The sequence below is a fragment of the Pan paniscus genome, chromosome 19, assembly GCF_029289425.2.
Source record: "Pan paniscus chromosome 19, NHGRI_mPanPan1-v2.0_pri, whole genome shotgun sequence".
Taxonomy (NCBI): domain Eukaryota; kingdom Metazoa; phylum Chordata; class Mammalia; order Primates; family Hominidae; genus Pan; species Pan paniscus.
Window position 1 is genome coordinate 58,217,154 of NC_073268.2, and position 26,936 is coordinate 58,244,089.

At 42.2% G+C, this 26,936-nt stretch overlaps 1 protein-coding gene across 8 annotated transcripts in view; it reads left to right on the top strand.

Annotated features, from left to right (window-relative positions):
* CDRT4 (CMT1A duplicated region transcript 4) overlaps positions 1 to 26,936 on the top strand; it is a 126,530-nt gene that overhangs the window by 26,461 nt on the left and 73,133 nt on the right. Inside the window, exon 2 of one of the 8 annotated variants that reach the window (XM_055101946.2) lies at positions 19,564 to 19,806. The exons of the other annotated variants lie outside the window; for them this stretch is intronic. The gene's annotated coding sequence lies outside the window, so the exon portion shown is untranslated. The remainder of the gene's footprint in view (positions 1 to 19,563; positions 19,807 to 26,936) is intronic. 8 annotated transcript variants of the gene reach the window in all.

The window sequence follows — 26,936 nt, forward strand, 5'->3', positions numbered from 1 at the left end:
AATTTTTTTTTTTGCAACAGAGTTTTTGCTCTTGTCACCCAGGCTGGAGTGCAGTGGTGTGATCTCGGCTCATTGCAACCTCTGCCCTCTGGGTTCAAGTGATTCTCCTGCCTCAGCCTCCCTAGTAGCTGGGATTACCAGCCTGCCACTACACCTGGCTAATTTTTGTATTTTTAGTAGAGATGGGATTTCACCACAATGGCCAGGCTAGTCTCGAATTCCTGACCTTAGGTGATCCGCCCGCCTCAGCCTCCCAAAGTACTGAGATTACAGGCGTGAGCCATCGTATCTGGCGACCTGTTTGAACTTTTAATAAAAGTGAAGGGAGGAACTACCTTCTTCAAGTGTTAATGTTCTGGCTTCTCTGTTGCTCATAGCTTAACTGGATTCTTGTCGATACAGTGCACTTTGAGCATTATCCATGATTATTTCCATTTGAACTAACTTTCCATATTGTACTAACAACTCCAGTTGTTAGTACAGTATTAGAGATGTAATAATTTAGTAAATACATAGTTGTCCTTTATGTAGTAATTAAGTGAATATTGTAGTTGCTGCCGAGTTGCACTGTTCAGATGCTGTTGCTACGTAAAATTCCACTCCTAGAATTACTGGTGAAAAGTCATTTTATTATGCTCACAAATTCTGTGGGACAGGAATTTGGATGGAGCACAGTGATGGCTGGGGAAGGAGCCAGGGAGTGGCAGGGAGCTTTTCAGCTACTGGCCTGGAGGTTGACATTGGCTGTCAGCTGTGGCCTCAGCTAGGCTCTCGGTTGGAACACCTACACTGTGTAGTTTCTCCCTGTGGGCACATTTGACTTCTTCACAGCCTGGCACTGGGTTCTAACAATGAGCCTTCCAAGAGAGCAAGAGAAGTGCATGGCATTTTAATGATTAGTCTTGGAATTCACATGATGTGTCTTCTGTCATACTTCATTGGATGAAGCAGTAACCAAGGTCCATCCAGCTTCAATAGAAGGGTACATAAAGCCCAGTACTTGATGAGAGGAGTGTTAAGATTACATTATAATAAGAAGTATGTGGGATGGGAGATAGTCTTTAGAAAATAAAATATGTGACACTTTAATCATTTCATTAAGACTGAAGAAATTAGGAGAGACTGAGGATAAGTGGTTTTCCATTTTTTTTCCCTGGGTCAGCCTTGGATACAGGTGAATTGACTGAATGGTGCTAGTAAAATGGAAGTAAAATCACATTTTTGTTTTTTTATTTTGACATGGAGTTTCTCTCTTGTTGCCCAGGCTGGAGTGCAGTGCCGTAATCTTGGCTCACTGCAACCTCCACCTCTCGGGTTCAAGTGATTCTCCTGCCTCAGCCTCCCAAGTAGCTGAGACTACAGGTGCCTACCACCACGCCCGGCTAATTTTGTATTTTTAGTAGATACAGGGTTTCTCTATGTTGGTCAGGCTAGTCTTGAACTCCCGACCTCAGGTGATCTGCCTGTCTTGGCCTCCCAAAGTGCTGGGATTACAGGTGTGAGCCACCACGCCTGGCTGTAGTAAAATCACATTCGAATTCTACATCCCCCAGAGTATGTATTCTTTGACCCAGACCTCTAAATAGGTAAGGGTGTGTGTGTGTGTGTGTGTGTGTGTGTGTGTGTGTGTGTGTGTAGAAGTGATGGCACATTAACTCCAACATATAGATACTATGGGCCTTTTAAATCTATATAACTCTTAGAGCTTATTAAAGTTCCTTTATGTATTATCTCATGTGATTCTCCCCAAGAGGGAAGAATGACCATTATGTACCATGTAACCTCATGTTACAGGTAGGTAACTGATACTGAGAGAAGTAAAATAATTTATTGAAGGTTGCATGTAGTAGAGATAGTAATGCTCACTAAACGTTCCATTTGTTCTACATTTCTCAGCTTCCTTAATTAATTTGAGGCCATGTGGTTAACAATGGCCAATGAAATGTGAGTGAAAGTGAATAGAGATGCTAGGTGCCTGAAGAGCATAGGACAGTTTTAGACAACAAAGAATTGTCCTGTATCTCATGACTTCTTTGAACCTCGCTGAATAATTATGTACATAGAAATCCTGTTTATAATGAGAAAGGAAGAGCAACCCCTACAGCTGTCAGCTGGAAGCTGATTTAGCCCTAATGGCTAGGCTATTATATTCTGTTGAATATAAACAATGTTATATAACAACAACATCTGACAAGGCCACTCTGAGTGTGGTGGAGGAAGACAAAAATTAAGACACTCCATAGGCATGTTGGAACTTAGCAAGATTCTGTGTAAATCATAGAGCGACCAAACATTCTTGTCTCTTGGCTTACATGTGTGATATTTGCTCCATTACCCATTAGATCACTCTGTTCCTTCTTCCTCCTAGATTAAAAATTTCAATATTTACACTCATTTAGAATTTCCCTTGCTTTCTGAAAGCACTTAATCCAGAGTAAAACCATGATTCATGGAGCCCTTCTTGAAATCACCCAACACAACCCCAAATCCTTTAAAAAGCCCTTCCCAGCACCCTCATACTGAGGCACCCCATGGTTCCCCATGGTGTGTGATCTCTCTTGTGTAAAAGTGTGCGATAAACCCAACTCGATTCAACCGCAGATCTGTTCCTCATGATCTCTGACGGGTGGACGTTGACAATAATTTTTTGAGCTTAGATTATAACTCCATTTTATATTTTTGTTGTAGATCTGCAGTACTTGATTTGCTCAAAAATGCAATTACCAGTTAAGTGAGGGAAGGTTGTAGTCTTTGTTCAGTACGTAACCAAGAGTTTTCTATCATTTTAAAAACTGTCACTAGTGGCAACATTGCTCATGGCATTTGAGTTCCAGGTCAAAACTACTGCAGTAGTCTGCATTTGTAGTGGGCACATTAATGGTAATTATATGTACATATGCAAGCATCTAATGATTGTGTCATCAGGAGTTTTGGCCATCTCCAGATTGAATTACACATTACCGTAAGTTGCTTCCTTTTATTTCTCTGTTACATTACAGTTAGAGATTAAAGATACCTTTAATCATGATAGATGATTTAAAAATATGCCTCACGTAAGTTATATTGTTTGTGTTTTAGAATAATAAAACATGTTTAAAAATATTTCTGATAAAAAGTGGCTGTGGGCCTGAAGGGGCGAAAACCATTAGTCTACAGTCATTGATGAACAGTCTGTGCCTTAGGCCCTCTTAGTTGGAGCTGGAGAGTGTATAGATACGAACTTGAACTCTGGTGTTCTAATATTCTGTGTTGCTTACTGAAGGTAGATGCCATGTGCTTTGGAAACCAGCATGGACATTCTATGAAATTTGAGAAGAGAAGCAGTTTTCTCATTTAGATGGTCTATCATGGGTGGTAATGTCTAGTGTTCTAAGTGAATGTAGTAGATGCTGCTTCTATTAATTTAAGAGAAATCCTATAGATGCTGCTTATATTAATTTAAGAGAAATCCTATATATCCCATTAAAAAAAATCATAGAGAAACATTTCCAGAATGGTGGAGTATGGATCTTTGAATATCTGATTCTGCATAAAATCAGTGAGGACACTGGCAGGAATGATCAAAATAAACTTTTTTAAACTCTGGAAATTAACCAAACGATTGCAACAACCCAAAGAAAATGTATTTGAGAAAAAAGCTGACTTTCCGTATGATCAATAAGGTTTGTGGTGTTTTAACTTGTCCTGTCCCCATTTTCTTCTCAGCTCCACAGTAGCCTTGAAAATCAGCAACCTTGAGACCACAGTAGCTGTGAAAACCAGTAGCCTAGAAACCACTGAAGGAATTTAGAGTCCCCCCAAGATAGGTTTGGAGTTATCCAAGATGCCCCATCCCCAGAGATTTGTCACTCCTTGACCTGTCTGGCAGCTCCCTGGAATAGTCCCAATCACAGGGCTTGTCTTCATTTAACCCAACTCAGGTCACTCAATGAGGAAACTATCCTCAGGTTGTTTGTTATAAACAATTGGTGGCAATTATTTAAATAGCACAGTTGCCTGACATGGCTATACTAGTTGGGACAAATGAGACTGGCCAGAAAACTTAAAAAAAGGGGAGTGCGATGTCTACAGAGGCTTTGAAAAGTGCCAAAATATTCTTGGGAGCTAGAAAGTCAGGTAAAGGTGAGAGACTTATGCTTCAACCACTTAAGGAAATCCCTGTCTAATCATATGCTCAAGACTAAAGTAACCAAGCAGAGATTTTGGTGACTGCAACATGACAAAGAACACAGACTAAACAGAATTAGTCGAGGAAAGATACTAGACATACCACCATTGCAATAAAAATAACAAATAGTAACAAACTCTACAAAGATGGGGGGTGTGGGACAAATCTGATTTGCAGAGTTGCCACCTTATATTATTTAAATTTTCCAGTTTTCAACAACAACAAAAGACGTGAAGAAACAGCAATTACAGCCGCCTATATATGGGGGAAAAAACTTAGAAAACAGAAACCATCCCTGAGAAAACGCAGACATTAGATCTATTAAACAAAAAGTTTGTCAACCTTTAAATATGCTTTAAAAACTAAAGTAAACCATGGACAAAGAACACGAGAAAGGAAAATAATGTATAAACAAAGTGAAAGTATCAGTAAATAGAAAACATGAAAAATTCTGGAGCTGAAAAATTTCTTAGAGGGGTTTACAGATTTAAACAGGCAGAAGAATCAGCAAATTTGAAAATAGGACAAATGTAATTATCCAGTCCGAGGAACAGAAAGAAAAAAGAATGAAGAGTGAACAGAGCTTGAGGGATCTGTGGCATGCTATCAAGTTACCAACATACGCATTAAAGGAGTTCCAGAAAACGAAAAGAAAAAGGCAGAAATAATATTTGAGGAAATAATGGCTGAGACTTCCCAAATTCAATGAAATGCAGGAGCTACACATTCAAGAAGATCAACAAATTATAACTAGGATAAACTCAGAGATCTATTACTAAACACATTATAATCAAGCTGTCAAAAGCCAGAGACAAAGACAATCGTTAAAGTAGCAGGAGAAAAACAACTTATCACATACAAGGGATCCTGTGTAAGATTAAATGCCTACCACTCATCAGAAACTACAGAGGTCAGAAGGCTGTAGAATGACATATTCAAAGTGCTAAAAGAAAAAAACTTAACAGAGAATTTTAGATCCAGCAAAACTATCCTTCAAAACTATAAGAAAGGATGAGCATGGTGGCTCACACCTGTAATCCCAGTACTTTAGGAGGCTGAGGCAGGAGGATTGCTTGAGCCCAGGAATTTGAGACCAGCCTGGGCAACATGGCAAAAAGCCATCTCTACAAAAAATACAACAAACAGCAGGGTGTGGTGGCATGTGCCTGTGGTCCCAGCTACTCAGGAGGCTGAGGCAGGAGGATCACTTGAGTCTGGCAGGTTGAGGCCTTGATTGTGTCACTGCACTCCTACTTGGGTGACACAGTGAGACACCCTCAAAAAAAAAAAAAAAGTGGAAATTAAAACATACCCAGATAAAAACTAAGAGAATTCACTGCTAGCAGACCTGCCTTACAAGAAATGCTAAAAGACATCCTTCAGACTGAAATGAAAGGACACTAGACAATAACTCCAATCCACATGAGGAAATAAAAAACATCATTAAAGGTAACTACATAGGTAAATATGAAATATAGTATAAATGTATTTTTGTTTGTAATTCTTTTCCTGTCTGACCTAAAAGACAACTACATAAAGCAGTGCTTATGAAATAATGTTGATAGGGTTATAACTTATAAGAGATGCAATTTGTATGATGATAATAGCACAAAGGAGGAGGAAGGGAATAGAGCTATACCAAAGTTTTTGAGTATTTTTGAAATTAGGTTGGCATTAATCTGAACCTACTTTATGTTAAGATAGTAATCATAGTCCCTAGGGCAACCTCTAGGAAAAAAAACTCAAAAAATACAATAAGAGGAACAAGTAGGAAATCAAAATGATATACTAGAAAATACCTATTTAATACAAAAGGCAGTAGTGGAGAAATTAAATCAAAAGACATAAGATGCATAAAAGGAAAAGAGCAGATATCCCACAAATGACTCCCACCTTATCAGTAATTATATTAGAAGAAAACCAGTTAAATAATTCAGTCAAAAGACAGATTTGCGGCTGGGCACAGTGGCTCACGCCTGTAATCCCAGCACTTTGGGAGGTCTAGGTGAGCGGATCACTTGAGGTCAGGAGTTCAAGACCAGCCTGGCCAACATGGTGAAACCCCATCTCTGCTAAAAATGCAAAAATTAGCTGGGTGTGGTGGCGGGCACCTGTAATCCCAACTACTCTGGAGGCTGAGGGATGAGAATCACTTGAACCCAGGAGGCGGAGGTTGCAGTGAGCTGAGATCACACCACTGGACTCCAGCATGGGTGACAGCGAGACTCCATCCAAAAAAACCCCAAAAAACAAAAAACAGATTGGCAAAAAACATGATCCAACTATATGTTGTCTACAAGAGGCACACTTTAGATTCAAAGACACAGGTAGAAAGTGAAAGTATAGAAACAGATATACCATGCAAACAGTAATCAAAAGATAGCTGGAGTGACTATGCTAATGTCAAACAGTAGATTTTAAGGCAAAAACTGTTTCAAGGGACAAAGAAGGACATCACACATTGGTAAAAGGACCAATTCATCAGAAAAACATAACACTTTAAAACAAATATGCACTTAAAAAATCCCACACATGAAACAAAAGCTGACAAAACTCTCCATATTGAATAATTATTAACAATTAATTTACTTTTTTTTTTTGAGACAGAGTCTCACTTTATCACCCAGGCTGGAGTACAGTGGCGCTGACTCGGCTCACTGCGACCCCCAGCTCCCAGGTTCAAGCAATTCTCCTGCCTCAGCCTCCCGATTAGCTGGGATTACAGGCCTGCACCACCATGCCAGGCTAATTTTTGTATTTTTAGTAGAGATAGGATTTCACCATGTTGGCCAGGCTGGTCTCAAACTCCTGACCTCAAGTGATCTGCCTCCCTTGGCTTCCCAAAGTGCTGGGATTACAGGCGTGAGCCTCTGAGCCTGGCATAACAATTTACTCTTAATAATTATTAATAACTAAATGAGATAATCCACGTAAAAGAGTAAGCATAGTCCCAGGTACACGGTAAGCACTTGATAATGATAACTCTTATTTAGAAAGAAAAACTGAGTTGCTTTGCTAGTTAAAGGTAAAGAAGTCAGAAAATCTAACAATAGTGGCTGGAGACATCAACACTTCATTTATAATAATGCATAGAAGTAGGCAGATGATTAACTAGGAAAAAGAGGATTCAAAAGCACTATAAACAAACTAAATCTGCCAGGCATGGTGGCTGATTTCTGTAATCCCAGCACTTTGGGAGGCTGAGGCGGGCAGGTCACTTGAGGTCAGGAGTTCGAGACCAGCCTGGCCAACATGGTGAAACCCCGTCTCTGCTAAAAATACAAAAATTAGCTGGGTGTGGTGGCGCATGCCTATAATCCCAGCTACTTGGGAGGCTGAGGCAGGATGAACTCGGGAGGTGGAAGCTTCGGTGAGCCAAGATCACGCCACGGCACTCCAGCCTGGGCCATCTCAAACAAACAAAAAAACCCAACAGACATCTGTAGAGACTCTGTCCAACAACAGCAAAATACACATTCTACTCAAATGAACATGGAACATTCTCCACGATAGACTATATGTTAGGCCATAAAACAGGCTTCAATAAATTTAAAATAATCGAAGTCATACAAAGTATAATCTTTGGTCAAAATGGATTTAAATTAGAAATGAACAACACAAGGGAATTTGGGAAATTCACAAAGATGTGAAAATTAAACAACATACTGCTAAATAACCAGTGGGTCAAAGAAGAAATCACAAGGGAAATTAGAAAATACTTAGAGATTAATGAAAATGAAAACACAACATACCAACACTTATGGGATGCATATATAACAGTGTTTATAGAGAAATCTGTAACTGTAAACACTTATTTTTTTTAAACAAGAGATCTCAAATCAAGTCTCACCTTTCATCTTAAGAAACTAGAAGATGACCATAGTAAATCAAAGTAAGCAGAAGGAAGGAAATAATAGATTAGAAAGGAAAGAAAAAACATAAAGACTTGAAAAACAGTAGAGAAAACAACAAAACTAGAAGTTGGTTCTTTGAAAGGATTAGCAAAATTGACAAACCTGGAATCAGATTGAAAGAAAAGATACCACTACTGTTTACTGAAAAAGCAATCCTTACTGAATGCTTTTGTAAAGCGATTGGTTATCCCAATAGAATATACATCACTTTACACCTATTTTTTGTGTGAACATTCTGTTATGTAAGCATTCGAGCACTGTTTTTTCTCCAAAAAGTGCTTTCCACGAATTGTTTCATCCTCGTGACATTCTTAGAATGCAGAAGCTGTTGTATTTAGTAAACTGTAATCATTAAGAACTTGTATTTGATTCAGGCAGATCTGAGTTGTGGATCCAGTTCAATATCCTTTTTTAGATTTTGAGAAAGTCACTTATCCCATTTTTACAGATGAAGCAGCAGGCTGAGAGTCATAAGCACAAGTAAATACTTACCCTCTTGAGGTGGAAGGAGCTTGTGAGGATTAAATGAGATAACTCATGTAAAATGTTCAGTATAGTCCCAAGCCCACAGTAAGCACTCGATAATGGTAACTTGCTCAGATGGAAAACCGAATTGCTAAGCTAAGGGTGCAGCAGTCAGGAGAGCTAACCCCTAGTTAAGTGGCTCCTCTTTTAATTTAGATTCTCATCTAGTATATGGCATGGATAATCCAAATGCAGCAAAACAGTCAATTATAGGAAAGAATGCTGATTTCATTTTATTTTTTTATTTTGTTTAGAACAAGTTAAAGATGATAGAAGTAAAACTTTAAACAAAATAAATGTAACGGAGCAAAGAATGATTCATGGGAATTGGGCTTTGCTCTGAAACATGGGCAGTGAGTATTTACAGGCAGAAAAAGGCTGAAGAATGCAGAAACAAAGAACACAAAGTGGATTGGTTTTTTCAAAGTTACTTGCCTTGTGAAGGTTAAAGTAGGGGGACTTCCTTATCAGGCAGGCTAAAACTGGCTGTTCGGAGATGTGGCTATTATCTCCCTCTCGCTCTTGATTTCTTGGAAGGTCAGATAACAATGTAGTTTTGGCTTGGTGGCCTGGAACTTTACCGTGAGTAACTCCATTTTGGTTTGGTCTACTGGGGCCTAGTGCAGGAACTTACTTCAAACCAATGACCTCCTATAAATTTTATTTAACAGAGATCATAAGTTTATGAGCCGGTAACTTACTATAGCATTCATTTCTAATTTATAGTTAAAACACATCCTGTTATTTATTTTTTTCACATAATTGTTGAAATCCAACACAGCTACGAATGAGTCTTAATGTTTTTAAACATTTCTTCTAGGATGTTGCCTTTCTCCCCAAGCCCCAGTTCTCTCTTGCTTGTAGCTTGCACTTGGTCCTCTAGATGGCAATATACTAACATATGATGTAAATGAAACCAATGCATACTGGAGCAGCCAATTTACTTGGTTTAGTAAGAAATGATGGTTTTCCTACAAGTGGTGAGTTAGGACTAAATCCATGCATCTTATTGTGAAATTAGTCAAAATCAGTGCCAGGGAATGAATAGATGCTGAATAAATAAGTACAATATAATACCCACAATGTACCAGAGATCAAGCAAGACAGGTACTGTAGACACAGTCAGACATAAGAAGAACTATGAGTGCTATGTGTCTGCCTTCCTGATCTCGGCAAACCCTGCCATTTAACAAGTGAGGAAACTGAGGATTGGGGGATCAGTAGCTTTCCTGGGGTCATATAACTAGAGAGAGGTGAAGCCAGGACTTGTCAATGGTGAGGCTTCGATGATGAGCTTGAATTTAAGATATGTCAGATTTGAAGCCAATGGAGCATATCAAATTAGCAAAGTGCAGTGGAAACCTGGAACTCAACCTCAGGATTAGGCCAAAGGTATACATTTAAGAGGCATCTTTGTAGAGCAGAGTTGAAGCTGTAACAATGTAGGAGTGGTCTACAGCAACTGTGTCTGTTAAAGAGCTGATAACTGAAGTGTAATTCCCAAAGACCAAGGTGATATGGCAGCGGGTAAAGGGCATACGCAGTGCAGACAAACATGAGTTTAAATCCTGGCTTCATACTTACTTGCTGTGTTGGTCATGGGCATTTAACCTCTTAAATATCATGAGATACTTAATCTCTTTGACTCTTTGCAATAACCCTGTGAGGGAGATACTACCACCATTTTACAGATGAGGAAACTGAGGGTTAGAGAATGTAGGAGTTGACCCAAGGTCATGGTGCATCTAGTACATGATGGATCCAAGGTTCCTATCTGGACAGTCTGCCTTAGGCTTACAGTGCTAAGCACCACATGCAGTTTCCCCAATCATACACCTTAGGACACCACCTTTGTATGTGGGTCTCGTGCCAGAGATGAACGTGGGTGCATGCACACGCGTGCATGCACACACACATGCACACACACACACACACGGAGAGAGATTTATTTCAAGGAGTTGGCTTACACAGTTGTGGGAACTGACAAATCCAAATTCTGTAGGGCAGGCCAGCAGGCTGGAACTCTCAAGCAGGAGCTGATGTTGCAATCTTGAGGTCAACTTTCTACTTCCTCAGGAAAATCTTAGTTTTGTTCATAAGGCCTTTAACTGACTGGCTGAGACATTCCCACACAGTAAAAGAGCAACCTGTTTTACTCAATGTTAACAGATTGTAGATGTTAGCCACATCTATAAAATAGCTTCAAAGCAAACAACACCTACATTAGTGTTTGATTAAATAACTCAGTACTAGCCAAGCTGACACAAAAAATTAACCATCACACGCTTCCAGCTGTCTGTAAACGCTATGACAGCAGGAAGCCTATCTTTGTCATTCGCCTTCCCATTGTCAGTGCATGACCCAGTGCCGGGCACCTAATGGCACTCAATAAACATTTATTGGGCATGTGCCCGTCTTTTAACAGTGTAGGTGAAAGCCATTGTATACATGCTGTTTTCAACTGCTGACCTGTGCTAGGTACAGATTTTCAGTGTGTTCAACTCACACATTACTTTCTCTGGGGCTCCCTGGATGGAGCAGTGGAAGGACTGATCTCAAAGCAGGAGACAGAGACACCTCCTTCCTGGAGATCTGGCCTGGCCAACTGGGTAGTTTTCCTTTTCAGAAGATGAAGCAACTGATGGTCATTGCCAGAAGCCAGGAGGAGGGCTGCCACTGCCAAGAGCCAAGTGGTGGTCCTGGCAGGACACTGCTCATGCACTGTGTCTGTTCTTAGGTTTCAGCTGGCATCTGTTTCCAGCTCTTGGTGCTATTTGCAACCTTGTATCTTAGGATGAAGGCATAAAGGTTTTCAAGCAGCAAAACTTTCCAGGGTTAGATAAGAGTGTTTCACTGTGGATCTGTGAGCACCTATAGCCACTGTGTGCATCCCTCTGGGACCCCAGCAGCTGCTTCTGAGAAAACAGAGGGATGGAGAAGAGGACGCCACCCAGATGGTGGAAACATCTATCAAAAGTTAGGATGTCCTCTGGAAAGCCTCTTTGGGTGTCTGATTTCATATCTCCTTCCTCATCAGAGAATGGCGTCGCCTCCTATTTGATGAGAATTTAAACACATCTAGAACATGTGCTTACCTTTTCCTATCTCCTGTCTCTGGGATCACATCATACTGCCTCCAAGAATCCTGTCCTTAACCCCCTTCCTTAGAATTTACAGCATAGCCTGGAAACAACCAAGCATTCATCTTTATTCTAAAGTACCTAGAACAGAGCTGGATCTGTGACAGATGCTCAAAGGCTGTTTAATCAAACAGGAAAAACTCATATTTGGAGTAGGGAGTAGGGGGAGGCAAAATGGTACTCTCAATGAATTATAATATTTTAAAATTTGTCGATAGAGAATATAAAACAAACCAGAGAAGCATAAAGGAAGGTCATGCTAATTTTCATGAGGTATTTTCTAACTCCAGGAACAAAATGGTGAAAGGGCATTCTAAGTCAAAGGAATTTATCATGTAAAGACGGGAGTAACACACACACACACACACACACACACACACACACACACACACACCCCACTCTGCCACAACCACAAGAAACACTTTGTTGTTCTTCAAATGCACCAAGCTCTCTTCAGCAGTGTTTTGTAGTGCGTATAGGACATCTTTGAAATATTCTGGATATTTAACCTTGTCTTCTTGGCATGTTAAAAATATCTTCTGGAGGCTGGGCGTGGTGGCTCACGCCTGTAATCCCAGCGCTTTGGGAGGCCGAGGCGGGCGGATCATGAGGTCAGGAGATCGAGACCATCCTGGCTAACACGGTGAAACCCCATCTCTACTAAAAATACAAAAAATTAGCCAGGCGTGGTGGCGGGCGCCTGTAGTCCCAGCTACTTGGGAGACTGAGGCAGGAGAATGGCATGAACCTGGGAGGCGGAGCTGGCAGTGAGCCGAGATTGCGCCACTGCACTCTAGCCTGGGCAACAGAGTGAGACTCTGTCTCAAAAAAAAAAAAAAAAAATCTTCCAGCCAGGTGCAGTGCTCATGCCTGTAATCTCAGCACTTTGGGAGGCCAAAGGGGGTGGATCACCTGAGGTCAAGAGTTCAAGACTAGCCTGGCCAACATGGTGAAACCCGTCTCTACAAAAATACAAAAATTAGCTGGGCATGGTGGCGGGTGCCTGTAATCCCAGCTACTTGGGAGGCTGAGGTGGGAGAATCGCTTGAACCTGGGAGGCAGAGGTTGCAGTGAGCCAAGATTGTGCCACTGCACTCCAGCCTGGCAACAGAGCGAGACTCTGTCTCAAAAAGAAAAAAAAAAAGAAAAAAAAGGCCTGGCGAGGTGGCTCATTCCTGTAATCCTAGAACTTTGGGAGGCCGAGGTGGGTGGACTGCCTGAGCTCAGGCATTCAAGACCAGTCTGGGCAACACAGTGAAACCCCATCTCTATTAAAATACAAAAAATTAGCCGGGTGGCTTGCACCTGTAGTCCTAGCTACTCGGGAGGCCGAGGCAGGAGAATCACTTGAACCCGGGAGGCAGAAGTTGCAGTGAGCCGAGATCGCACCACTGCACTCCAGCCTGGGCGACAGAGCGAGACTACGTCTCCAAAAAAAAAAAAATCTGCTCTATAACTTCACTTTTAACATTGTTTAGGGAGTTTTTTGTTTGTTTGGTTTGTTCTTTTTAGAGGGAATCTCGCTCTGGTGGTGCACAGGTGTGTACCACCATGCCTGGCTGATTTGTGTATATTTGTAGAGATGGGGTTTCACCATGTTGGTCAGGCTGGTCTGGAACTCCTGACCTCAGGTGATCTGCCCACCTTGGCCTCCCATTGTGCTGGGATTACAGGTGTGAGCCACAGTGCTTGGCCAGGAGTGTTTTGACTTATATAAGTTTTTTTAAAAATGTAGCCAAACTTACCAACTTTTATGACTTCTCTTTTCAATATTCATTGAAAACACTCTTTATCAATGTAATAATGATATGCTACATTTTCTTTTAAAGTTATAAAATGCTTTTCATATTTATCTTTTAAAATTATCTAGAATTTATCTTGGCATATAGACTGAAGTAGGGATCTCATTTTATCTTTCCCCATGTAGACAGCCAGTTGTATCAGCACCCTGTATTGAATAATCCAGATTTTCCTCACTGATTTGTGATGCCATTCTGTCAAATACCAAGTTCCTGGTGTGAATAGGTCTATTTTTTCCTTATTTATGTATAGGGGTACTTTGTGTTTTCTGAATGCTAATTCTTTGCCACTGATATATACTGTGAATGTCTTATCTCACTTTGAATTTCTCATGAATAGCAGCTCAATTAAAATTATCAATCTTTTATAGTTTCTGTTTTATGTTTCATATTTGTGAATTTCCTTCTTACCCTAAGAACATAAAGATATTCTCCTATATAGTCTCTTAAATGTTTCATAAGTTATGTCTTTAAGCCTCCTCAAATTGATTTTTTTGGTATGGTGTGAGGTAGAATCTGTAGTAATTTGTATTATTTGCTCACAATTCTTTCTTTCCTTCCTGCCTGTGCCATGATTCATTTTGGGCAGAATATACTCCACTTCCCCACTGTCTTTTAGCTTAACCACGTGACTTGTTTTGGTGATTAGAATGTGAGCAGATATAATGTATGTCCCACCCAATAAGAAACTTTAAATGTGTGGTTTGATTTACTCTCGTGTATTCCTTACCTGCAACATGAGAAGTGCATGCCCCGGGTGGCCACACTCCTTCAGCTTGGGTCAGAGAATGAGAGACATGTGGAGTAGACCTGATCTGACCTCTGTGTGACTTATAGACCTCTGTGTGACAAATATATGTTTGTCGTTATATGTTACTGAGATGTGGAAGTTGTTTGCTGCACAGCAAAATTGCAGCAACATGGCTAACACAGAATCACATTTCTTTTTATTTCCCATGTGGCTAACCAATTACTGAAATATGGGTCCTTTTCACATTACTCTCCAATGCCAACTCCATCATAAACTAAGTTTCTCTATATACGTGGTTCTCTTTCATGCTTCTCTTTTCAGTTACATTTCTCTATTTGAATATCCCTATACCAATACCCACTAACTTAATTAGTAGAGATTATAATAATTTTTTTTTTTTTTTTGAGACGGAGTCTCGCTCTGTCGCCCAGGCTGGAGTGCAGTGGCGTAATCTCAGCTCACTGCAAGCTCCGCCTCCTGGGCTCACGACATTCTCCTGCCTCAGCCTCCCAGGTAGCTGGAACTGCAGGCGCCCACCACCACGCCTGGCCAATTTTTTTGTATGTTTAGTAGAGATGGGGTTTCACCATGTTAGCAGGATGGTCTTGATCTCCTGATCTTGTGATCTGCCTGCCTCGACCTCCCAAACTGCTGGGATTACAGGTGTGAGCCACCGCACCTGGCCAGATTATAATAATTTTATAATCAACTTGTTAAGTACCAAAAAAGCTCTGCTAGAATTTTGATCATAACTCCATTGAAACCGTGTATCAAGTGGGGGGAATTCTCATCTTTGTAATATTGAATCTTCTGATCCATGAACATTGTATGTCTCTTAAGTCCTTGATTTCTTTAAGTAAAGTTTTTATAATTTTCTCTATAGAGGTCTTTTCTATTTGTGGTTAGCTTTATTTTTGGGTACTTTACATTTTCTGTTGCTATCATTAGTAGTATTTTATGCCATCACATTTTTTTAAAGGTTCATTTTAAATGTATATACTTTAGGATTTTTGTGTAGATATTTTGGGATTTTTATCTAGACAAACATGCAAACTGCAAATGATGACAGATTTTTTTTCCTTCATTTCCAATCTTCATGTTTTTTTATGCGTTACTGCTTTCACTAGGAACTCCAGTATAATTTTGTAAGGACATGGTGGTATCAAGCACCCTTGCTTGCCCCCAGTGTTAAGGGGAACATTTATAATATCTCAGTTAATGGTAAAATGTTGAAAGCTTTGTTTGAACATGTGTGGATGTCCACTTTCAGCCATAATGTGATAACAAGAACCAGACTTATCCTCCCACTGTGAGTAACTAGAAAGTGGACAAGATACATAAAATAACTTATTTCAGGGAGTACATGATTGTGATCCCTGGGAAAATGGACATAAGTGAAAAGAACCCTATAATTGCCTTGGCTTTCTACCTGGAGGCAATTTCTGACAATAGGATAAGGGAGGAGGAATCTAAATAGAGCCTGAAATCCTCTCTGAGTTGAGAAGATGAAAGATGACCCAAAAAAGGGAACCCAGAGGACGTTAGGTGATCTGAAACCATGTCATCTGGAAAATAGTTAGAAGTCCTGGGCTGTTTAACTGGCAGTAGGGAAGACTGAGGGGCAATATGAAAACTGTCTTTAGAGATTAGAAAAGCTGTCATGTTGAGCAGGGGTTTTTTGTGTTCTGTATGGCCCTGAAAGACAGAGTTTAGGACAGCTGGATGGAAATGAGAGAAAGAGGATTTTGGTGAAATCCAAGGAAACACTTTCTAGCAATCATGGTTGATCAGGCTGGAGTGGGCAGCCTTCCTCAGCTGGCGGATGAAGGCACTGAGCAAGCATGCTGGGTTGTTGCTGAAGGAGCTTCTGTAGTGGCAAGTGACCAAGCTAAATGGCATCCAGGGTCCCTTTTACTCTTAAAGTTTTTCATAGTTTGGTTTGCATAGCTTGGCCTCCATAAAAGGCAGCTGTTAACCAAATGACAGTACTTTTTGTTTGTTTGTTTGTTTGAGACGGAGTCTCGCTCTGCTGCCCCAGCTGGAGTGCAGTGGCGCGATCTCGGCTCACTGCAAGCTCCGCCTCCTGGGTTCATGCCATTCTCCTGCCTCAGCCTCCCAAGTAGTTGGGACTACAGGTGCCCGCCACCACGCCCAGCTAATTTTTTAGTAGATACAGGGCTTCACCATGTTAGCCAGGATGGTCTGGATGTTCTGACCTCATGATCCACCCACCTCGGCCTCCCAAAGTGGTGGGATTACAGGTGTGAGCCACCGTGCCTGGCCACCAACTGACAGTACTTTTAAGGCACGTTGAGAAAAATGAGTCCTTGAAGACCCCAACCTTTAAAAAACTGAGTAGACAGGGTTTTAAAAGAGAATTTTCCCCATGCTTAACACGCAATTTGTGTGTGTGTGTGTGTGTGTGTGTGTGTGTGTGTGTGTATATTTATTTATTTGAGATGGGGTCTTACTCTGTCACCTGGGCTGGAATGCAGTGGCATGATCATGGGTCACTGCAGCCTCGAACTCCTGGGCTCAAATGATCCTCCTGCCTCACCCTTCCAAAGCTCTGGGATTACACTCAGCAGCCACCATGCTTGGCTTGTATTTATATTTTTGTTTGGCTTCTCACCTCTGTGTGTCTTTTCTTGAAGGCAGGGACCATGTCATATACATGTTTTCATGTTCTAGTATGGTAGTATGTGGATACCAGGTGCTTCTTCAATACCTAAGTGAATGAAAGATGTATTAGTCTGTTTTCACACTGCTATAAAAAACCACCTGAGACTGGGTAATTTATAAAGAGAAGAGGTGTAGTGGACAGTTCTGCATGGCTGGGGAGGCCTCAGGAAACTTATAGTCATGGTGGTAGGTGAAGGGAAAGCAAGGCACGTTTAACATGATGGCAGGAGAGCGAGAGAGAGTGGGGAACTGCGACACACCTTTCAACCATCAAATCTTGTGAGAACTCACTCACTGTCACAAGAACAGTATGGGGAAACCACTCCCATGATCCAATCACCCGCACCAGGTCCCCCCTCGACACGTGGGGATTACAATTTAAGATGAGATTTGAGATTTGAGTGAGGTCACAGAGCCAAACCATATCACAAGGTGACTTGGCCTGAGGAAGGGTTGGAAAACCTTCATCTAGTGTTCTCCTCTCCCTCTTGTATCCTGGGCAGACATCACTAGTCAACCATGGAGCTCTTCTCTACTGAGCCCAGTGGAGCTCTTCTCTACTGAGCCCAGTCTTAGCCATGGAATTCTTTGGAAAACACAGATTCTCGACAATCACTTTTAATTAATTACAGTTAGCACAGACACTGTCTGTTTGTCATCCCGGAGCTAAAGGAATGCTTAGGATTCTCTAAGGCACAGTGACAACCTGTCCTAGTCACAGTCTACTTTGCTGACCAGCTGCTGAGAGCCCAGCTGTCATCTGCTTTCCAGATGTAGGAGTTACATGGGTATTGCTGGCATGCTGATGGTTCAGCTGAGTGCCAAGGGGGACATTTTGGGCCCCTGAATGCTAGGGACGCCTTCTGGATGATGCACATGAAAAGCTTTTTAGCTTGGATGTGCCGTTGATACAATACGTAGCATTGCAACCATATAGGGTAGGGTTTGGGACACAATCACATCTCTGAACCCCCTTATATTTGGGTAGATCTTGATGCTGTATTGGCTTCACCTCCTGACTCTTAGTGCCTGTTGGGTTCTCTGTGACAGGCTGTGAACATTCTTTTTTTTTTTTGAGATGGAGTCTTGATCTGTCACCTAGGCTGCAGTGCAGTGATGTGATCTCGGCTGACTGCAACCTCTGCCTCTTGGGTTCAAGTGATTCTCCTGCTTCAGCCTCCCAAGTAGCTGGGACTACAGGCGCGTGCCACCACACCCAGCTAATTTTTTTTTTGTATTTTTAGTAGAGACAGGGTTTCACAGTGTTAGCTAGGATGGCCTCGATCTCCTGACCTCATGATCCTCCCGCCTCAGCCTCCCAAAGTACTGGGATTACAGGTGTGAGCCACCGCGTCTGGCTGAGGCTGGGAAAATTCTTGAGTGAGAATTCTCTTATGGTGCAGTGGGAAGAGAATGGGCATGAGACTCAGCCCTTCTGAGCTCACCTTCTGTTTCTGCCGCCTGCCAGCTGTGTAGTCATCTGGATGTTACTTCCTTTATCGGATGTGGCTTCCTCCTGTTTAGGGTGGGATGGCAACATCCACCTCAAACCATTGTTTGGAGGTTTAATGAGACAACCTAGGTAATGTGTCAAGCACGTGATGGATATAAACAATTCCTAGCACCCATATAGGTCGACTGTGCACCATGTGCTACTCCAAGCCCTCTACATATATTAACTCATTTAATGCTCATAACAACTTGATGAGGTGGATGATAGAAGTATCACCCTTATTGGATAAGATGAGGAAACTGAGGCGTGGAGTAGCTAATTCTACTCAGGGAGGGTCAGACAGCTAATACTTGGTAAAGACAAGATGCAGATCATAGAAGTCTGTGCTCTTAACTACTGTGCACCTGTTAGAGATCAGTACCCATTTCTCTGCCTAACTATTGATGCATATTTATTGACCACCTTCCCCCTGAAAGAAACTGTGTTAGATGCTGGGAGGATACACATATTAGTAAGGTACATTTAGGACTGAATGAACAGGGCTATGAAATTGAGTGGGACATAGTCCCAGGCCACAGAAAGCTTATTATCAGTTGGGGGGTGACAGGGAGGCGGAAAGGGTAGACAGCCAAGTAGTCCACAAAAAGGCATGTCCCATGGAAATGACTGGTGTGCATTATCCTGCCAGGAATCTCTGTGGGTAAATTATTAAATAGACACTCTCTTTTATAAAGCAGCCTCTTTTGGGTTGGCTCAGCAAGAGTACTGACTGATGGGGGGCTTGCTCACCACTTGAATAGATATGATCGAGTTTCTGAGCTTGCACACCTAGGGTGAGATGCCATGCCTGTGCTTTTCCCAGACAGCACACACTGTGGGATGCCCTGCTGAAGTAGGGCAGACAAGCAGGATCTTCTAGTCTCTTGTAGCCAAGGCCTCTCTCCTGAAGTTTATGCCCAGGTCTGTGATACACCTGCTGGATGTTCATACTTGGGATGTGTGGCCATCACCTCAAACACAGTCTTTCTGGAATCAAACCCACCATAATATTGCTAACTCTTAAGGGATGAATTGTCCACCCCCACCCCCAAATTCATATGTTGAATTCCTAACCCCACATTACTTTTCAAGGTGACTGTATTTGGAGACAGGACCTTTAAAGACATGATTAAGATAAAATGAGGTCATATGGGTAGGCCTTAATTCAGTCTGACTGGTGTTCCATAAGAAGAGGATATTAGGACACAGACACACACAGAGGAAGGACCGTGTGAAGACGAACGGGGAAGATGCCGTCCACAAGCCAAGGAGAGAGGCCTTAGAGGAAACCAGCCCTGCTGACACCTTGATCTTGGGCTTCCAGTCTCCAGAACTGTGAGTAACACATTTCTGTTGTTTAATCCACCCAGTCTAAGGAACTTTGTTATGACGGCCTGAGCTGACTAATGTACTAACCATCTCTTCCTGCTCCCCGTTACATCCGTTACCAAGTCCCCTAGATTTCCTTCACAACCAACACCTGTATTTCTTCTCCATTCTTGCTGTTGCCTCCTGGCTGTGCACTGCGGCAGGTGGCCTTTGGCCTCGCTGTGTGTATTAGTCTGTTCTCTCATTGCTCTAAAGACATACCTGAGACTGGGTAATTTACAAAGAAAAGAGGTTTAATTGGCTCATAGTTCTGCAGGCTGTACAGGAAGCATGAGAACATCTGCTTCTGGGGAGGCCTCAGGGAGCTTTTACTCATGGCAGAAGGCAAAGGGGGAGCACGCGTCTTACCTGGCAGGAGAAGGACAGAGAGAGTGGGTGGAGGTGCCACACGCTTTTAAAATAACCAGATCTTATGGTAACTCCATCAGGAGAACAGCACTAGGGGGTGGTGCTAAACCATTCATGAGAAGCCACCCCCATGATCCAATCACCTGACACCAGGCCCCACCTCCAGCATTAGGGATTACATTTCAACATGAGACAGGCAGGGACACAGATCCAAACTCTATCACTGTGCCCATCATTCATTCATCTTGCTCAGGTCTGCAATCCACCCAGAAGACATTTGGAGACCCTAGGGCAAGGGAAGGGCGTGGTGAAAGCTGGGATTTAGGATCATTAGGGTCTCCATTCCTTGGGTGTGGTGTTCAGAGACTTGTCCTCTATCACCTGGCCTTCCTGGGTTCTGATTCTCCACTAATAAAAACAATTTATAACGATACCCATATTCGCACTCTCCTCTGAATCCAAAGTACTTTTTCAGCATGAAAATCGTATCTCGTGTAGTTCATTTTTCATTGCTCATGTCTCAGGCTCCCAACTGGGCCTATATGTTTCCCGAGTGGAGGCAGGATTCCCCTCTGAGGGGTTAATTCCCCAACAGCGCCTGGCCTGGTGCCTGGTTCACATGGGTGCTTGTCTTAGGTCAGGTCCTCAGGAGCAGACGCTTACATGAGGATTCCTTCACAAATGATTTATTTCTGGTTCCATGAGAGTAAAGTTGAGTTGGGGGAGCATCAGGTAGGAGGGTGTAATTTTAGGTTAAGTTCCAAGGGGTTCCAGGCTAAGTTCTGGATTACACAGGGGGACTCTGGAGTGTACGTTATACCTTTGCACGTTTTTCCTTTGTCCCTGGGACTCAGGGAGCAGGGCTTTCTTGCTCTCACATCTGTCAGTCATCGACTCAGGGCCACGCCCACTGTGGATATGGGCACCCTAGCCACTTCCGGCTTGTGTATTCTGGCAGCTGTGTTTCCGGTACCCCAAAGACAATCCTCAAAAAAGGAGTTGCACTTCTGGGCTGTTGGAAACCTAAAGCACACTGAAGCTGGGGAAAGATGCCCCTAACCTGTAAAAGGGATCCGCGGGGATCTGGGTGGCACACTCATGGTGTTTGCCACAGCCATGTGCACTTCCCTGTTGTCTCATCCTCCAGAGAAGGGGCTCAGGTTGGATCCCATTGCTCAGTTTCACACCTGTGTTGTCCTCTGTGGCTTTTTGTTTCATGTGTATTTCCTGTAAGTAGCCCTTGTAACAGGAGAGGTCTCAAGTGCTGAGTAGAGTGAACCCTTTTTGACATGGCAAGATTTTGTATTATTTTATGTGTTTAATCTTTGACCCCAATCGTTTACATTGTAGAACTCTCTCTGTTTTACCAGTTTTGCCATAAATTGCCTACGTTATACTCTGCCACACTGATGTCAGCTTGCCTATTTCCCTGACCTTTGGAATTTTGTGCTCCTTATTTCCATTTTTTTCCTTTCTTTCATGCTGTTTGTTTTCTATCACATACAGTTTAGCCTTTTTGTCATTCTTAAAAGTAATAAATAAATGCCAGAGCATGCACACGCTTTTTTAACCAAGTAAATAAATCAGAAAGCTATATAGGTCTTACAAACATTTTAACATGCAGTACTAAGTTGAAAAGAGGTAATGTGTTTAATGTTACAACAGAAATCCTAAGATTCATTTTTAAAGATTGAGTGTCTGTTTAGAAACATTTCCTGTTCTTTTGAAGTGTCTCTACTTACTTGTCGTTTGATTTGTTTAAGCCACACAGGCTATGGTATTTTGTTATGTCCCAGCTGAGGCAGGACAGTTGAAAAGGCTGCTCCAACTCGAAAGAAGATTCTTAGCTTTAAAAAGTATGTTTGCTGCCGGATTGATGGGCCATATTCACCTTGAAAGTCCAGCCTCTGCTCCTAAGCAAGTAGCCCAGAGTAAATAGCTGCACCCCATGAACGGTGATAAGAACGTTCTCTTGGAAGCGTGCGGAGGATGCTTCTCAATGCTGTGGTTTTTTGGTTAGTGACAGGCCCTGGGTCTCTGGGCCTCCCTCACCGTCCGCCCCTGCATTCAGAGCATGCTTGAGAAAATCATGGAAAGCACTTTCTACATCCAGCTGCTTCTGCCCTATGCTGAGATTCAGACAGTGGCTTTACTTCACTGCCTTTTCTATGTTTCTGTGTTATTTTAATGTGAATTAGGGAAAGGTTGCATGGAGCCGGTGGGGAGGTGATAGTTAGGGACTCAGGTATCCATTTTACTGGATGTTTCAGACTGTTTACAGATCTGCTGCTCATGTCTTGCTGGGGAAAGCCAGGCAATGCCAAGAGCTAAGCATTTGGCGGATACTAACCTCCTGGTTGAAAAGAACCCTTTGTCCTGCTATTTGATGCTGTGAAAGAGAATCCTCAAACTGTCAGAAAGAAAAGAGAAAGCATTTTACCTCTTTGCTTTTTAGATTGCTTGAGAGATTTAAAGTTATAAATCTTGGTCCCTTGCTATCGACGCTAGGACTGGACAGCCCTTCAACCATGATGTTCAATCCCCCATCTCAGGCTGGAGCTTCCTCTATACTTATCAATTCCAGTTGTGAAAATCTAAATAAAGAAAACGGATAACTGTTTTAAAGAAGAAATACTCAATTGTTTTCACATAGAAAGTTTTTTAAAGCCTAGTTTAAAATTCAGTCCACTTTCAGGATATTTTTAGTCTCTTGAGAATGTTCCAGATCGCTGACTCAGTAAGCCCAGGCTCTTAAAAATGCATGTTTTTAAACTCCACAATGTGACATTGTCTAAGCTCCTTGCCATTTGAGTCTGACCGTATATTCTGAAGTCTGCCTTGGCCTCCTAAGGACTGTTCCTGGCCTTCTGGAGCCCCCAATACTCCCCCACTCAAATCTGATGATGGGGCAAGTTCCTCGCATAGTACAAAGAGAAGGGGCCCAGGAGTGGCATGCAAAAGAACAGAAAGTTACTGTGTTTATGGCCATCAGAACCAAAAGTGCTTCTGAGAGAATGAAATCTAGCATCCTAGCTTTCTAGAAGAAGAAATTAAAGCCCAGGGAGGAGAGGGGATTTGCCTAAGGTCCTACATAGCCCATCTGTGAAATGTCCTCAGCCTTCCCAAGCAGGGGGACTCCATGGGGATGGATGGGTCATCTCCCTTTTGATTTGACGTAGTCCTTAATCAGCCATCTTTCTTTGGTCCAGTTAGGTTTGGTCATGGTGGTAGGACTGACTTGCTTGAAATACAATGGCTGCTTTGGGAGTTGGTAACTTAATATTTCCTGATCTGAACTATATATCTGTAATAAAGATGTATCAATGATCTTCTATCGGCTATTTAAAATTTACACATATATATATATGATGTTCGTGAAGCCAGCAATATGCAAAGCAGAGAGCATGGCTTCTAGTAGTTTGGGGATTGTGGCAACAGAGATTGCTTTCCACTTGGGGACTGGATTTCACCAGATGGGACAACAGACTCTCCTTTCTTATGAACCTTCGAACATTGCAGGGATTGTTTGAGTGTTGTCATAGTTACTGGTATTGGTGAATTCCCCCTGTAGACTTGTCCCCTTTGTGTCTTCTTATGGAAGGTACTTTTGGGATCCCAGGGTGATATGGAGAGAGTTAGAGCCTGGTCTTGCCAGAAGGACTTTAGATCTCATGATTTCTTGCTCACGAGATAAAGCCTGGATTAAAGAAGACAACTCTGGCAAAGATTTTACAAATGAAACCTGTCATCCTGGCTTACAGTGTCTTTCCCAGTCTCTACCTAACCCCATCCACTTAAACATCAGAGCAACCCACATCCCAAGAAAGACAGAAGAGGAGGCCTCTGTGGTTTGTCTTTCTTGGTCCTTCCAATAACCATGTAAATCAGTGGTTCTCAAGTGTGGTCCCAGGACAAGCAGCCTTCACCATTCCCTGGGAGTTATTAAAAGTGCAAATCATGCTGCCCCACTCAGATCTACTGAATCAGCAGCTGTGGAGATGAGACCCAGCAGCCTGTGTTTCAACAAGTTGTCCAGGTGATTTTTGAGAAGAGCTGTTCTAAATACCCACTAATTAAACCATAATTTCCAATTCCTTGAATCTTCCTGGCACTTCTGTAATTAATTTCTCTGCAAGTAAACATTAAAACTATCAGATTACTTAATTTTACATATTAGATATCAAAAATAATATGAAACTATCATGAGATCATATCACATTAGATATTGAAAGTATCCAGTATTTTTCCAGAGTCACGAAACACAATTGAAAGGAAAAAAAATATAACAGTGGTATTCTTGAGCCATTGAGTGGGGACAAGGAAGCCCATTCCATAAACTTGGGGACATTCTGATTGAAGGAAGGATAAGGACTGGAACAATTCTTGAATTAGAACAAAAAGAACTGGGAAAATGGAACCAATTAAGAAATCATCTCTTTCAGTTTCTTAACCATGCAGAAACCTAAAATTGTAGGGCTCCCAGAAACTCTATTAGTACTTTAAATTTCTTAATGATTCAAATTCTTTAGGACCTAAAACCAGTTGTTTGGATTCCTAGAAACGGCAGTAACTTTTAGGATGCTGCTCTATTAATGAATTATAATTAAGGCTTCCAGTGGGGCAAAATTGATGCCTTTAAGATCAGGGACTCTGTCTTTATTATGGTGACACATGGGAGTGAAATAGAGCCCTTGTTCTTGATGGCACTGAGCACTTTCACTTCTGTAATGTCATTGTTTGCTCATAATAACCTCTCACATTTGTCTGGCTCTGTGGTTTTTAAAGCTCTTTGAATTTAGTCTTGTATTTTATTTTCATAAAACCTCTCTACTGTAAACCGGGTACCTGTGATTAACATTTATGATCCTGTTTCCCTAGCTATGAAATGCAGGAAGGGGCTTGTCTAAGGTCCCATGACCTGTGGGTGGCTGCCTCTTCCATTATCTTTTTTTTTTTTTTTTTTTGAGACGGAATCTGGCCCTGTCACCCAGGCTGGAGTGCAATGGTGCAATCTCAGCTCACTGCAACCTCTGTCTCCCGGATTCAAACGATTCTCCTGCCTCAGCCTCCTAAGTAGCTGGGATTACAGGCACCTGCCACCACGCCTAACTAATTTTTGTATTTTTAGTAGAGATGGAGTTTCACCATATTGGCCAGGCTGGTCTCGAACTCTTGACCTCGTGATCTGCCCTCCTTGGCCTCCCAACGTGCTGGGATTACAGGCATGAGCCACTGCACCCGGCCCCATTATCTTTTTAAAAATAAAAAGGGCCAGTGATAACTGCTTTTCTGTTTGTTTAAGAAAATACATGAATATGTATAAAAGCACTGACATGTTGCTAGAACTTGGTAAATGGTAGTTATTATTATCCTATTGTCTCATTTAATATGGGTAATCATAGAGGAATTAGTGGCTTTTTGGTGACATACAGGCCATTGCAGAGTTGGAACTGTGACTAAGGTAACTGGGCTCTTAGCCAGCTGTTTTCACCAGCCGTGTATAAGCATTCCCTTTTCTCCCCAGACTGGCCAGCGTCTGGTATTTTTTGACTTAATAGTAGCCATTCTGACTGGTGTGAGATGGTATCTCATAGGTTTTGACTTGCATCTCTCTGATAATTAGTGATGGTGAACATTTTCTCATGTTTATTGGCCGCTTGTAAGTCTTGTGTTGATAAGTGTCTGTTCGTGTCCTTTGCCCACTTTTTATGTGGTTGTTTGCTTATTTCTTGTTGATTTGTTTGTTAGCTCAAGTCTTAGTCCCTCGGGTCTCACCATCATCTTCCTCCAGCCCAGGTCTCTTCTCTACTTCCTCCTCTGGAACTCCTCACTAGAACCCCGAAAAAAGCAAACAGAAACATTTCCTGAATGCTTGCTGCAAATCAAACACAATTCTAGACATGGGTGATGCAGAGACACAGGCCAGCTGGCCACCACATGTCATTCATTCTAAGTAGCACTTTTGCTGTTTTTTAAAAAAAGTCAACGTCTCCGAAATCAGGGTATGTCTTACCACTCATAGCCCATTGGCAGGTTCTTTTCTTTTTTAGAGGTACTTGAAACAATGATTCATTTTACAACCATGGCATCTTAGGTTTGTTGAAATATAATAGTTTATCCCTTCAAGGAACTTACAGTCTGCCTTCAGGGTGAGGCAAGAGCACAGTAAGAGCTAAGTGAGAGCATGCCGTGTGAGCCAGGGAAGGAGCACTTCCTTCTAACCTGGAGCATCAGAGGGGGAGGATCTGAACTAGAGCTTGAAGGATGAGTGGATTTTTCTGTATTTTTCCCTTGTTCTGTCGCTCAGGCTGGAGTGCAGTGGCACAATCATGGCTCACTGCAGCCTCCATCTCTTAGGCTCAAGCGATTCTCTCACCTTGGCCTCCCAAATTGCTGGAACTACAGGTGTGAACCACTGTGCCCAACCAGATGAGTGGAATTTTAATAGGCAGAGGAAGGATGGAAGGGCATTTTACAGTCAGGGATCTGTATAAGCAAAGACCAAGAAACTCGCAAAGGTGCAGCTGGTAGGAACCACCACTTGGAAAGAAGGTGCAGTCAGCGCTGATATTCAGCACTCCTGGCTGTCAACTTTCTAAAGTATTTCCTGACTAGTTGTAGCCAGCAGCTGCTTCAGGCCTCCCAAGTGCATCCTGTCCCCTGGGCTGTCCCCCTACCACCTCCCCTTGGTCCAGCAACTAAGGGGTTTATGTGGGCTGAACCCAGAG